At 37.2% G+C, this 15,432-nt stretch overlaps 1 long non-coding RNA gene across 1 annotated transcript; it reads left to right on the forward strand.

Annotated features, from left to right (window-relative positions):
• Nucleotides 1-518: 518 nt before the first annotated feature.
• LOC106017620 (uncharacterized) lies at nt 519-12,124 on the forward strand. Its single transcript, XR_001191173.5, has 4 exons — nt 519-823; nt 987-1,129; nt 9,875-10,034; nt 11,800-12,124. It is a non-coding gene; the product is annotated as an uncharacterized lncRNA (long non-coding RNA).
• The last annotated feature ends 3,308 nt before the right edge of the window (nt 12,125-15,432 follow it).

Below are 15,432 nucleotides of genomic sequence, written 5' to 3' on the forward strand. Positions count from 1 at the left end.
AGTATCCTGGTGTTTTCTCTATCATTGCTTTGGTGTACGTTGTGAAAGCAGCCTCTCCTTCTTTCTTGTGGAAAGTGTCTGACATGAACAGGATGGCGAATTGCATGGTGTCACTAGGCAGACATTTTTCATGACTCTCCATTTAGTAACCAAGGGCTCAGCAAGTTTGGAGATAAATAATTCCAGGGTTGGTGGGTTATTGATGTTCTTCTACCAAGGAGGCAAGCAGCTTGACAAGGTAAATGGTCCTGGGCTTTGGTTGTGATGCTAAAGATAGAAGAGAAATGTCTCAAGAAAAATGGGAGTGTCCTGCTGAAAATGGCTACCACAGCAGCAAGTCATCATGAGAGATGAGCCCTCTCCCCTTGTCAACTAAATGAATGGTGCAGGTGGCTTGGTTTAAAAGGAAACCTGCACCACAGGGTGAAAGATTTTCCTGATGAGACACCCAATTAACAAAGGTGACTGAATCGTTTAACATATTTTAAACATAGATCCTCAGTTTCCTATTTAAAAATGGTTGACAGCTAATTAACTAGAAAACTACTCATCAATTTCTGACAATGTGGATTGTGACATGTTAAAGTTCTTGTTTAAAAGCGTAAATAGATATAGATGATGGGGTCATGAAGTTCAGATCTAGACCTACACGTTCAGTTTGTCAGCTCAGGCAGGAGTTTGGTTTGAAGTATGAATGTGAATTTTGGCACCTTCTTTTAAATATAGAGGAATTTTATGAAATTTAGGTCAGTAGCTGAACTTTTACAGTGCTCTGTAGGTGCATGGATCTGTCTGACAGCTTTATTTCCATCTCGGAATAAAGGTAGGTATACTGAAACAATAAAACTTTTACAGATCTGAAATTTGTTTTCCTTAATCCTGTGTCACACTTTTACATACTCAATTCAAGGACCATAAGCTGAGTAAGCCTGAATACTTTCTCTGAAATCAACTTGTGTTTAAGAATATCCCTTTAAACTTCACAGGCCTGAAGACTTGTCTGGCAACTCCAGTGATATTTTCACATCTCCATGCATGAAATCAGACAATGAATGGAAAGGTCAGAACAACAGAGTCTCCTGTCCAGAATTTTGAAGATCTTGTGAAAGCTAGGAGTTGTGTGAGCCAAGTAAGGAAAATCTTTGTCATAAATAAAATACAATTTCAGAAACTTAGGAAGAGCCCACACTGTTTTGGAAAGATTTTTGTTTGTTTGTTTTCTAAGTAGGAGCAGAAACCTCATATATCTGTCAAGACTGAACACCAAGGGGAATGCCCCAGATATATTCCAGAACACTATGTCTTATGCCTTTGTCAGAAGCTTGATTCCTTGGAATGTGTGCATTCCCTCAGTGCCATGATTTGCCATATTTAGCTATCTTTGAGATCTTTTGCTGGGAGAGGCAAGGGGGTCTTTACAACTTCTGCAGGTGACTCAGAAAAGTACATTTAATACTTTTTAATACATTTAATACAGTAATGGTTTCCTCCCTTCCTCCCTTGAGGAAAGAACTTTCTCAGGTATAAACACAGATCTAGCACTTATATCTGTGTCCAAAAAACAAAAAATCTTACTCTTCTTCTGGACTAGCATTTTCAAAATACCACCTAGAAAACTCAGGACCACATCAGTAAAATTAAGGCATTCATGTTTCTGGGGCTTGTGGATACTGGGACATCTGCTTCTGTAGTAGTGTACTGTTCAGCAACTGAAAATCCTGGCCAAGTGAACTTTTTTTTTTTTTTTTTTTTTTTTTTTAGTTTATCTCAATAAAATTTTAAAATAAGTTCCTGCCTAAGCTCCTGAGTAAAAAATAAAAGTCAGCAGAATATTTTTGCCATAACTATAAAGATCTCTTTTAATACCATAGACCTCTAATTACATCAGTCAGGAAAGGGAGCTTTCCACAAACACACTGATATGCGCTATGCGCTATCAGGACAAACCTTAGAGATATTTTGAGTATAAGCATCATAATACCAATAAGGCTTTATAATATCGATTAATTCTCACTATGAAAGTGCAAAGAGCAGTGAAAACTTAAGGATAGTTGGGTTCTAGTCTGAATGTTCCAGTGGACTGTGCTAATGGTTTTGTTTACTGTTAAACAAAATGGAATAAGTTTTTGGTAGTATTAGTGTTGATAATGGTAGGTCTGAGTTATCACACACTGTATAAAGCAGCAGCCTGGCTACAGCTAAGCCTTTAACCTTACAAGCAGCATAACTGTGGTATGACATATACTCTTTTACACTTGCATGGAGGAGGGTTTCTAGTATCCGAAGAAACTAGATCAGAATCATCTATTAGAGAAAAGCACAATGAGATGCAGTTTTTTAGAGATGATGCTAACAGAAATTTAGGCTAGGGCTAAGTTATTGATTTTTACAGTGAAGGTGGTTAATTAGTAGATTGACTGACAAAGGAAATACGGCAAATTATCCAGTGCTGGGAGCCTTTAAATCAGAACTGTATGCCTAGAAAATACTACAGCTGTAAGGGCTAAAATCAATAGTTTCCCAAATAAAATTGAAATGCCTGTTTTATATATATTAGCTATAGTCCAGTATAGTTTTAAAATCTACAGAAGTTTAAGAAGAATGTTACTGCAGGCCCTGATTCAGCAGTGGGGGTATTTGAATTACCCTAAAACTCCACATTTTGTCATTGGGATAGACCATGTAGTGCTCTCTTTTGCCTCAGCTGATGTGCTTCTGAAGATTAATCCAAAGCAGCAATTCTACTGGCTCTGGCCCTGACTATAAGGCATTTAGAAACCCCAGTTCCCTAATGTTCAGTCAGGATGTTCAGCTGGGTTTCAGTGCCCAGTTTCCTAAAACCTGTTCAAAAAGTTGCACATTAAATTAACTTGATACCCACAGTGGAGGAAATAAAGAAAGAAATACTTCAAAATAAGATGTATACATCCCTGTAGCCTCTGATCTCTCTCACACTGCCTTTTTTTCTTTTGTCATTCAAAGAACAATCAGAATCTGGCCCAATAGGTCTGCGGTGGCAAACCCTGTAGCAGACAATTCCTGAAAACAAGAGAGGACATCTCTGCTTGACAGTATCATTTCTCATTTCTATCCATGTAGTTTAAAAGCAGCTTGATCTTTCTCACTCACCCCATGGTAACTTAATTTTTATGAATTGTTAAAAGTTGCTTCAGACAGCTAAGTATTATAGAAGAATGTGCGTAGGCAAAACATATTTAAAGAAACTGCAGCATATTCTGAATGGCATTAGGCAGAAATAAAGGCAGTGGGAGGTCTGTATTTGACTGCCCAGATCAGACATATGTTTGTGCACAAACCTACAATCAGCACCCTGTTAAGTCTTCATTCAGACTAAAATCTCTGCCCAAAGTCTATCATGCAGAAGTATATCTGGCATGAGCAGAGGGCTTTCTGTTCATCTGTCAGGATTCTGTTGCTCAGAAAATAAAAATGAAATAAATAATAAACAGGGTATTGATACAGTAATGAGAAGTATAAATAAAACAGGATATAAAATAAAGTCAGAAAACATAATAATCTCAAACTTCATGATGGTCAGGTACTGAAATAAAAGTCACTTCTAAATAATGTGTCTCCACTTTGGACCAAAGCAAAATTTTGGATCTGAAACATCCTGAACTCAGGGTCTCTCCTAAAACAGGACATGGATTTCAAATGATTTGGTGCTTTGTGGGGTGGTAGATGAAGAAAGACTCTCTGTGGTAGGAGAGGTTCCATGAACACAGTCACATCTCCCACATCTCCCTGATAACTGCTGGTAGTGGGACTCTTCCAGTAAACCATTTTTCATCATCTGGCTGCTATTCCGGTCCCAGCTGTGCTATTGCAGCTGCTGTAATAAAAAGTGCATAAAGCCAAAAATCTGGGACAAGATTTTTATTCCATAATGTTTTATTTCAGCACTAGTCTTGAGCATCAGTATTTAAAGTGATACCCAGTTTCAGCCCTGAAGTTCATTTTATGATGGCACAGTAAATTACCACCAGTCAGCTGACTGCAGATACCTTGACTTACCCCTGGGGTCTTGTAAAATGCAGCAGTTTCATAGAGATTGCTTACACTTTTAAGAATTTAACTGTACTAAAATAAGCACAAGTGTTTGTTTGCTGATGCTCAACTGAGGACAACATGGAAGTAAGATGTTATGTTAGTAACTAACCATGCTCATAGTAAGTCTTCCACAGATTCTGCTTTTGACCACTGATAGGCACAGAATACTGTGCAACAGGTGCCTTTGGTTTCGATAGTTTGAACACAGGTTGGAGCCAAGTCACAATTAAATCATAGGCGCATACCCTAACAAAGAGAGGAAATATGGTATTTCACTTGGGAAAAATGAATATTCACTGGGAAAGAGGAAAATATAAACATAAATTATTTTAAAGTTGCTAACCATCTGCTGATCCATCTTAGCATTTCCAGTTTTCTCTGCCATAGGTCATTCCTGGGCTAGAGATCACATTTAAAGCTTCACATTTGTGATGCTGCTGCAGAGAGCACTGCACTGCTCTCAGTCCTGCTGTTGGAGCATGGGATTCATGCTGTGTGAACAGATGGGTTAGAGATTTGTTGGACTTCATTGAGACTGCTTTTGCTACTCTGTAATGCTGCCTGTTAAATAAGCATTAAGGCAAATTACTGTGTTCTAGAGAGAAAGATGTGGAAGGCAACCATTTAACACATGTTAAGAAAAAGTCTCTCCCAACCCACCCTAACCTCTGTACCACTCGTTATATTCTAATTGCTAAACCTACTGCAAAATCCTAAGAAAGTCTTGTTGGCCTCCATGGTGACTTCATTGCTCTACTTGCAAGATAGAGTCTACAGTTTGAAACTCTGATATGAAAGATGACAAGCCTAAGTCTCTAGCTAACTCTCCTCTAATCTTTCTGATCACCACAAATATTTAGCTTAAACAATCAGGGCACTCATTGCTTATAGATAGAATATATATTAAATATATTCTATCCAGGAGCACTACAGGAATTCAGACACTTTGCCCCATTCATGATATGGTGGTAATTTTCTCTTTGACACAGATATATTTCCAGGTGCTCTAGGTTTTCCAGTCTAATGTCTGGCTGAGTTACTCCATTTGGCTCCATCACTTCATGCTTAAATTCATTCCTTACCATTTTAAAAATCCACCAACATTCATTCAAAGAGGAGAACAAAATCATCCTCCACAATATTCGTCAAGTAACAAGGATAGAATATCTGGGCATTTGCAACAATCACAACTCAATTTTGAGGTTCAGAAAACATTGTTCCTCCATTTACTTTGTGTCAGATCAGAGTATTTGTATTAAAGAGCCATGAGGAATCCTTGTACCAGGTGCTGGATCCATGTGAAATGTCAGCACAGAGAATTTACAAGTATGTCACAGAAACAGCTGTGGGGGTACTGTTTCAGCTCTTCCATAGACTGGACATTAGGGCAGAATAAACTCACCCTTCCTCATTCCTGCCAGTGAGCTAGCAGCAGCAGTGGATTTGGGACAAAAACTGAGTTTGAGCAGTACTTCTTAACTACTTGGTATTAATGATCTAGGTAGATTTTTAAATTAAATTAAATTAAATTAAATTTAATTTAATTGTTGACCCACCCCCCCCCCCTTTTGGGGTCAATTACTGCCACATATTCTAGAGGCACAAGCTTGTTTCAAGTGGGGAAAAAGAAAAGTCAGGTGGAGAAGCAGCCAGAGACTGTCTGAAAATGCTAGTCCCTCATGTGGTAGTCCAGCGGACACCTTCGAGGTTTGCCAAACCCTCTGCTTTCCTTGGAAGAACATGGAGGTGATATAATAACACAGCTAAGTTAATTAGGGCACAAAACATCAGCTTTCCCTCACATGTTTTCTTCTGTTGAAGAGGACAAAGAGGAAATTATAGGTTGTATATTATAAATTAGATTTAGAAATCTTAAAGTTGGAGTGAACAATTATTAAAATCAATAAGATAGCTCGGAACATTTGCTTTCCTTGGGGAAGAAACATTGTTGAATCTCCCATCCCATATTCTGCAAGCAAAATACTAATCTGATTCTTACAAGTTTTAAGAACTTCTGTTTTAAGGAAAACCTTTGATATCAGATTATTATATATGTATTTATTTATTATTTTATGAGACTGAAGTCTCATAAAAATGCTGGCATTTCAGAGGAAATTTACCTTGCTGGGGATGTATTTTATCTTTCTACTATTTAATCTCAGTTTCTCCTTACTGGATTCCATCTGCCCCAATCTTTCTCCTTTTTTATATTCTCACACTGGTCATCTTTTTCTCAATTTTTCAACCACATGCCGATCATTATATGATTTTGCTTTTGCTTAGCCAAAAAAAGCAATTGCAATGACCCCAACATCCCAGAAGTCAAGTCATCAATATAAGTTTGGAATGAAAGCAATATTGACTGCCAGCACTTTTATAATTCCTAGCAATCAACTCCAGTCTCTTCTCTCTTAATGATACATGGATAAAACATTTGACTTCACTTTTCCAATCTATACAGAGGCCTTCACCATCCTTTATAACCCTCAAATTCAAGACAATTAAGACTTGATTAAATCCTATCATCTATCAGATCTCCTAAGCCAAGTAACGGCTTCTTGGAGAAGCCAAGTAATTTTGCAGCTTCTCCCCCTCCCTTGCCTCTCCATTCTAGTCCATGTGAGTTTCTGGCTGTAAGCATGAGTTTAATTAAATGTAATTGACATCCAAAATAATTAAGGAGATTATTCTAAACCTGTATCACAGAAGCTATGTTTTCATTAGCAAATTGTCTTGAAAAAAATATCTAAATATATAAACATATATATACTTATATTTATATTCATAATTATATTTATATTTGTAATTATAGTTATATTTATATTTATAGTAACATTTACATATATAATTACACTACTATTTGCATTTGTATTTATATATACACTGTATATGTACAAATATAGATATATATGTTTAATGCAAACCCACAGGTCTTTCCTTTGCATTAGTTCACACCTCTACACTGCCTTGGTACATGCAGATTAATTTCCCTAAGACAAATTTTCATAGAAATCCTGATGGGAACATGCTTCTGGGGTATGCTCCAAACTATGTGACAGACACACCGTGAGTACATAACACACATGCACTTTCAAAAGATTTGGTTGAGAGCTCCCATAGCACTTTCGGCACACATTCTATATAAAAGACTGAGCGCATGAGTGCATATGACCCTAAACTGCCAGCTCCCTACAGTCTTTTCACTCTGTTTCTGTGACATTTAAGACGTCCTCAACGTTTCTTAAATTCTAGTTTTAATACATTTCTAATTTTTACTCATTCTAAATTCTTTTGGCAGCACCCTTAAGAAGACACAGCCTTTTCTCTCTTTACACCTTTCTTTCTATAATAATTCTTTTACTCATGCATGCCATGGTAATGCCTGTACCTTATACTCAGCACCAATCTAAGGGTGCTGTGAGTTTAGATCCTCAGGAAACAGCCTTAAGTGAGGTTTACATTTGGATGCTCAGGATCTTTCTCTTAATCATGGCATGTTTGGGAGACAGGTACAATTTTCACTTCCTAGAAGATGAGACCTATTTGCTCATGATCTTCAAAACCTTTGTCAATGGCAATCATCATGGCTGTTGGTGATGCCTGGATTTTGAACAGGCTGAGGGGACAATAAGTTCATTTATGAGTTCTGCTCATGTAAGAAGTAAACAGTGTTTTGATCTTTTCAGAGCTGTGCCTTCATTGCAGTGCACATGCTGAATGGGAAAGAAAACAGATGTGTAGAAGGGGAAAGCTGGACACAGTTTCAGAATACTCAACATATTGGTGTCAAGATTCTTTACATTCAAAAGGCAAGAGGAGAGTTTTTAGGAGATCAAGCATACACCGAAGTACTCAAAAATATGATCTTATTTTTTAAAAATTCATATTTCTTCAACAGATTTAGTCTTGAGTTGTGCTCACGTAAACAGAGAACTTGGATCCCACTGACTGCACTGACATTTTGGTAAGAAAAATACAAAGACCCCACTGGTCCTCTTGTTTGCCCTGCAGAACAGCCATGGCTTCACATCCTTGCTCTGTTCCTGAGAGCTCCCCATCACTGATATGTGGCCATAGGGGGTTAGCCCTGCAGACAGAAAATATGGGAGTGGAGCTATTTTTAGTGAGCAAACCACAGGCAGAGGTAGATACCTAGAAGTCAGAGGAGCAGCAACATCGCACATGAGAGCAGGTCAATTTACAGCCAAGTTCCTTTTATAATTTGTTCATAAAGACCTGACAAATGACTGAGCAATGTTTTAATAAAGGTTTTAATATACTTCTGTAGTAAGATTAAACAATCATGACATGGAAACATTAGTAACAAATAGTAATTGAATCCCTGACATGCTCATAACAATATCTATTATTAATAGAATAGATTTAAAGGGATTCAGCACTAAATAACACCTAGCAAACAGCTTGTTGCTCACTTATCCAATAGCTTCAATGAGGTTACTGTTTCATCCTATCAGGGGCACACAGAAAGCTAGGAGAAGGGTTAAAGAAATTCCTACCTCTCCTGTACTGTAAAGGATAAAGAACTTTGCTGGCTTACCTATATCTTGGGTCATTTTGCTTTTCGAACAATTTCCATGTCAAGGGCAAAGTGCGTTTCAACAGTCAGATGCTCTTTAGGATTATTGGAACCATTGGTCGAATTTCCTGCTCCCCTGTGGGTCATTTGTGAAATCTTAAGATGGTTATGATTTTTCTGTAACATCTAAGATACCATTTCTCCAAGGTGCATCAAGATTTTGAAGTGGAGACCAAAGCAAGAAACTTGCTTGGATGGAGCACTATGAGGATATAAGAGAGCACCTCAGGAATAAAAACTAAAACAAACAAACAAACAAAAACCCACAACCTTCATTTCAAGAGCAAACAGTACTGCTGTCCTTATTTCTATAAGAGTCAGCATTCCATGATAAAATCAAGGTTACGGTTTTTCTTTTATCTGTGTTAAGAAAGGACAGAAGTATAGGGGTAAAAAAAAAAAAAAAAGAAAAGTGAAAGAAGGTGCAGGCTCAGTTTTCAGCATGTCAGAGGTCTATGGGATGATTCTTTAAATAAAAGGTCAATTAAAACCAACCTAGGTACAATCTATGAGTAACTCTGCTGGCTAAACAATCCTGTGTTGTCTCTGGCTGTGCCCTGGGACCGGATTATGTATTTGTTCTTTTCCATCTCTAGTTACGGTGATGTTATACAGTGTCCTGAGACAAAGCTGTGAAAAGCTTGGTCTAAAGCCAAATTGCTCTGGGGTAAAAAATTGCCTTTCTCTTTGACGCAAAATAGATGTCTCTGAGAAGACATAGGCGAGGATGAAAAAAACATCAGTAATTGCTGCTTTGCAAAGGAAAGCTCCAGGGCCAACTGACTTAATTATGCTAATCACCCCATCAATCTTAATGGGATGTAATCCTAAAAATACAGTCAGTGAGGCGCCAAGAAAATTCCTCGTTTTCTTACATTTGCTAAGGCCACTGATCACATGGCATCATTATAAAGGTATCACCTTGCTCAGAGATAAACCCTAACTAGTTCAGATCCATTCAACTCGGCCAACTCAGTGTCAGTGGAGATGGCTTATACTGACTATGACATGAGATAATGAGACTGCTCCTAAAGCTTGTTATGCAAAAATCTCATGGAGGAGAGGAGAGTCAGAGACAAAATTTTGTTAAACTCTAAAAAGGCTGTGAAATCCATTGAAATCCATGTCTGCTTTTTTTTTTTTTTTTTTTTTTTTGTCACCGTCTGTTGCTTTTGTCAAGATTTTCCCACTTCTGTGCATTTTCAGGTAGTAATGCAATTCAGACATCATGGACTGAATATGAAGACTTCTATGTCTAAAAGCCTGAACCCCTTGAGGAGTGGTGCTTCTCAAACCACAAAGGAAGAATTGTTAATAATGGAGGTGGATTTTTCTGAAGGGGCACATATCTCAGGTCTCTTGTAAGGTGAGAAATGAGGGAAATACATGGAGAGGTTATATGCTTCTGCTCCCATCTGGCACTGAAAGTGGGGTGGGTATCTGGTTTGACACACGATCAAGCTTGTTCTCACTATATCAAAGAGATATGCTATGGCTGGCCTATATTCATTCTCCAAAGAGATCTAATACTACCCAAATTTACTGCAAATACTTACAGAGGACAGTATCTCCCCACTGGATCCTATACAACATGGGAAGAATTTCCCCCATACCTTGAAAAGTGTATTTCCACCTTAATTCCTTTCTGCAGTGCCCAATGAATACAAATTATATCTGCAGCTTTCCATCCAGATGATTTGTTCCTTTTTCACTCACGTTTCAGAAGAAGTCCTCTTGCTTCCTGTCAGCTCTCATTTGGTCATATTATAGATTACCACACGATGTTAGCAAAAAGTGACTTGTGTTTATAGCTTTATACTCTGCCGTGAGAAACAGTACAAGTCAGTTTAAATGCAAGGTCACCAGAAAGTATGTGGATGAAGGGAAAAGTGATAGGATATGCTGCTTTTCTCTCAACTTGTCTCAGATTGGACATTAAACAGGAGTTTCATAGCTCATTTTCCCTGAAGTCCATTTTCCCAGATCTAAGTTCAAGGATGTCTATGTTTTCCAAAATGAAATCATCCAACAGCTGCGCTTTGAAACTTGGGGTTTAGGCTAGAGGGCTGGAGTATGTACAAGAAGGCTCCAAGTTCAGGTTTAGAACACGTATCTCCACCTTCTCCCACAATGATGATAAAGTGTGAAATGCTCACAAATACAAAGCATTAAAATTTAATATAGAATTTACTGAACAATTAATATTCTGTTTGCTCTCTTGATCCATAAGCAAAATCAAATAATTTTCTGTCAATCTAAAAGCAAAATAAAAATCTTGCAGTTTTAGCAAATGCATTCTTTTTTTTTTTATGTATAATAAACTCCAGTGACCATATTCTCACTTTAATATGGAAGGTTGCTGTTTTCAAAAAGTGTAGTGTGAATTCTAAGCAAAGATCAATTTCAAAGTAATTTATATTTTTATTTAAAAAAAAAATAAGAAATATATTGACATGGTCTGAAACAGTGTTCTAAATTCTGCACAAATTAATGAATAATTTAGGATGTTTTGAAAAGGCATTTTATTGAATACGCAATTCAAAAAAGAAACAAAAGATGATAGATGGTATTTCAGGAAAGTACATTTTCTACAACCTAGATTCAGAGGTTAACTAAATACAGAATTTTAAATCATGTGCTGTTGCATGGATCTGTGGAGATGTAAATCATCAAGGTATATTTGATTTTACTTTCAATGTAAAATCAATTTTGTGTAAAATCTTTTTTTTTCTTTTTTTTCTCCAAGAAAATTAATATTATATATATGAGTTCGAACAATTTGACAAGACCAATTGGCTCATCCTATGAGCCAATGCAGGATGTTCCATGTTACAAAGAGCAAAAAGGAGTTTTTATTCCCAGTTATAAGAAAGGGCTCTCCTGAGCTGATGTTGATGCAAAATACTGAAGGCTGAAACCAGGTTATTTGATCTAAGGGTGCATAGGTACTGAAGAAGCATAATGATTTCATGAAATCATTCAGTACTTCAAAAAACTTAGCCACATATTTCTGATTATATGGTAATCTAACATCCTGAGAGCAACAGACTCCTGTCTGTATATACATTTTCTACTTGTTCTTTGCTATTTTATTTTAATTATTTTATTTTATTGTTTTATTTTTGGAGCAGATCAGTTGCTGTGTTGCAGCATGAAGCTGCAACAAGAACAAGAAGCATGGTGAATAGACATCGCTCAATTTCAATGTCCTTCATAGAGTAAATTATTTCAGTCAAATCCCCACTTGCAAAAGTCCTCCTCTTTGACTACCATCTGACTGGATGGAAAGGAAAACATGGTTACTGTAGTTTGTGATGCATAAATGAAGAACATATTTGTGTTAAAAATTAAGGTGTTTATACCACACTGTAACATTACTCTAGTTTTAAAGATTTAATGAAATCCATTCTACAAGGTTTCACTGCAATAAAAAAAAAAAAGATGTGAGATCTTGCACTCTGGAAGGTATTTCCTGTGGTGGACCTTCTGCTATGTCTTCAACTGGTTTTTAAAATATTTGTCATACTGCAAGCTTTGCAGGTATGAGGGCTTTTATTCATAACAGAGTAAAATTAAGTGATTAAAATTCACACTTCTTAAAAAGGGGAGAAAAAAAAAACAAAACAAAACACATGCCTAATTAAGAAATGATTAATCTGTGTGGATTAAAGCTGATCCCTTGGAGGTGTAAGTAGCAGACATTTGAGTAGGAGACAGAGAAAGAATTGAGCAGGAAATCAAATTGTTCAGGACAATCTCAGATGTGGGGAACACTGGAGAAGCTAGCATCTAGCTGGTAGGTTGATGGCACAATGGAAGAAAAATGATTGGACTGTACAAGGTTAAGTGAAAAAACAAAACAAAACAAAAAGCATAAATAAAAACATGGTTGTGCTAGACTGCTTGTGAAGTTCTTCCAGCTCAAACCTTCCCAGATGAAAATTCTGAACTCTGTGGCCTCATGATGGAAGAAAACAGCTTTGCACAAGTTTGCATTCTCTTTGTGTGGAAATCATTGTTTTACCCCTATTTTGATGTCAAACACCAAAATGAAGGTAATATCATGCTAAGAAGATTATTGTTATGGAGGAAAGATTAGATAAAGAAAAAAAAAATCACAAATGAAGAAGCTTTTAATATTTGAGCAGTTTCCTGCATTCAACCATTTTATGATGGAAAAATGTGTTAGTTGAATCTGCATATGGCCTGGGATTCAGGTGTGCATTTGGTTTTCAGTATTATCTGGTAAGGTGACAGATCAGTGACTGGCAAGCCAGCAGCATCAATTAGATGACGAAAGGAGATGAACTGATCAGAGCTGATTTAATTCCCAGGAAACAGGGCAGTAATGGTGCACAGAAGGATGTACTGCTGAGCTCAGCCTGTAAAAGAGCCTAAAATTCAACTGTGATAGGAACTGGGCTATCCCAGCCTAGCTCTAGAGGGGATCAGGGCAAAGGGCTGTGCATGAGCCCCTGTGCTCATGGGAGAGCAGAGGGGGAGTGTGGACAAGGGCAGTTCTGCCACCTCCCATGCCAGGAACTGGCTGCCGATGGAATTTCTCCAGGTGGGATCCACAAAGACATCTTCTTTTTTGGTACTGTACAAGAGAGAATGCAGTAGGGGGAATGGAAATCAGTGGGAGCTGAGGGCACAGAGATCTTTTGGCAGAGATTTAGTAATATCACCTGTGCAAAGAGACTGCATGTAGTCCTAAATGAACTCCAAAAACTCTAGTTTTTGTACATGCTAGCTTGTAAAATGAATGTCAGAATTTCTGAAATCCTGTCTTTCATGCCTCAATTATGGCATGTCCTGGTGATGCCTGTTCTGTTTGAATCCTTTTCATCTATGTTCACATAAACCAGGCCAAGGAACGACTTCAGTGTGATTCACAGTGGCCTTTTGAACAGCAAAGTATTACACTAAGTTCTCATCCTTTGAGTACTCTGAGCCTAGTTAAGTTAGATCTTCAGAGTACATAGTTTTATACAGGTTATATATAGAGAGGAAACATCTGTGTTTCCTGTGGTGCAATAGAAATAAGTTATTATTATTATTATTTTCTTTAAGAGAGAATATTTTCAGAAAGCAACACCTCTAAGAAGGTACTCTGAGCAAAATTTTCTTTTCGTGTATAGCTGTAAGCTGTACTGATGTGCTGACCCAAACACTCATAAATTTAAACTATATGGAAGGCTCTGCATGTAATTATCTAAAGCAGCTAGAACATTTATTATGATAATTAAAGTCAATTACTTTTATGACAGGAACAAAAAACAAACACCACCTCTAAAACTTCCCTTGTTTTCCTATCTTTTGCCCAAAGTAATATTGCTACAGCAATTATTGTATCTCACCACCCTCCTAGCAAATTCCAAATGCAGGGACATCTTAATTCATTTGGCTAGTTTCCTTCCACATGACTGCTTCACTCAGTGGCAGAAGATAGATATATTTCTTAAGATGTTGATAGTACTTCTGACTTGGTTTGCTTTAAAAAATGAGTAGTTTATTGTTGTCAGGATACCTCTGGATAATGAAGGACATGGCTTGAATTATTGCTAACAAATTATTAGTTCATAAGCTATGCTAGACACATCCTAATGCTCTCTGAAACGGAATGTTATTATGACTATGGGAACAATACGAGACTAAGAATATTTTATAATATTCGTGTCTGGGTAAATGTCTGCTCTGTTTGGAGCTGTATTAGAATAGCAATCTATTAAAATAATCACAAACTACATTTCCTCTTGGGATTATATTCGGGGCCCAATTAATAGATTAACAAAGTTATTGACAGTGTTTAGAAAGTTTGATTTTCAAAATTCTGCTGAAATGTACTTCAGTTCAAAAGCAAAGGATGTTCCATTTAAGTTGAACAAGGTACCGTAGGGTGCTCAAGTTGTTACTAGCTTCCCTGTTCCACATCAGCTATCTGTTTCTCTGTACTTTTCTTGCCTTCTCTTTGCAGAAGCACTCGTTATCTATATCACAACAAAGCCTCTTCCATGCCTCACGTACAAGGTTACAGTTCTTTTGTGCTCTGGGCTGAGCCAACAATTTCTGTGCAAGATGTCCTCTCCCATATTGCTTGTGTGTCAAACAAAGCCATGGTTAAAAAAGTCAGTACACTGATGCTTAGTTTTGATTCACTCTTAAGGTGGGAGAAACTGAATAAGAAAGAGCTATTATAAAGGAATGTTTATAGAAACGTTCAGCTGTGACAAAGGGACAAAACCCAAGAAAGTTAATGGCTACTCTTCCAGTTCTCAAAAGTAGTTCAGAATTGTCAGTACAAGGATATTGAGCAAATAGTTGCAGTTCTTAATAACATATGTCTTTCAGGGAAAACCAAACAAAAATCTTTGCCAGTACAGTACATGGGAACATTTCATGGGGCATCCAGGTTAAACATCTTCACTCGGCCACAATTTTCTGGGTCATTCAACTTCCACAGTGCAAGCAGGTTCTGAGTTCTCCTGGAAATTAAGTGTCACAATGAATTATGTGACTTAGGCAGGATTTCAGTCTACTTAGATTACTAATACAGAGATAACAAAACACAGTTGGAAAAAAAATGTTTAATGGAATTATATTAACTAAACTAAGCTGAATAACCAGTTAAGATGCTGAAACATTTTCAAAACTAGAAATTCCACCTGTTTCTTGGCCTCCTACCACCAACTCCAGATCTCACACTGCCTCCTACTCCGCTGCACATGGTAAGCAGGGCCTCATTTTCACCCTGCTGAGTGTTG

The sequence above is a fragment of the Anas platyrhynchos genome, chromosome 6 (genome assembly GCF_047663525.1).
Source record: "Anas platyrhynchos isolate ZD024472 breed Pekin duck chromosome 6, IASCAAS_PekinDuck_T2T, whole genome shotgun sequence".
In the NCBI taxonomy this organism is placed as follows: Eukaryota; Metazoa; Chordata; class Aves; order Anseriformes; family Anatidae; genus Anas; species Anas platyrhynchos.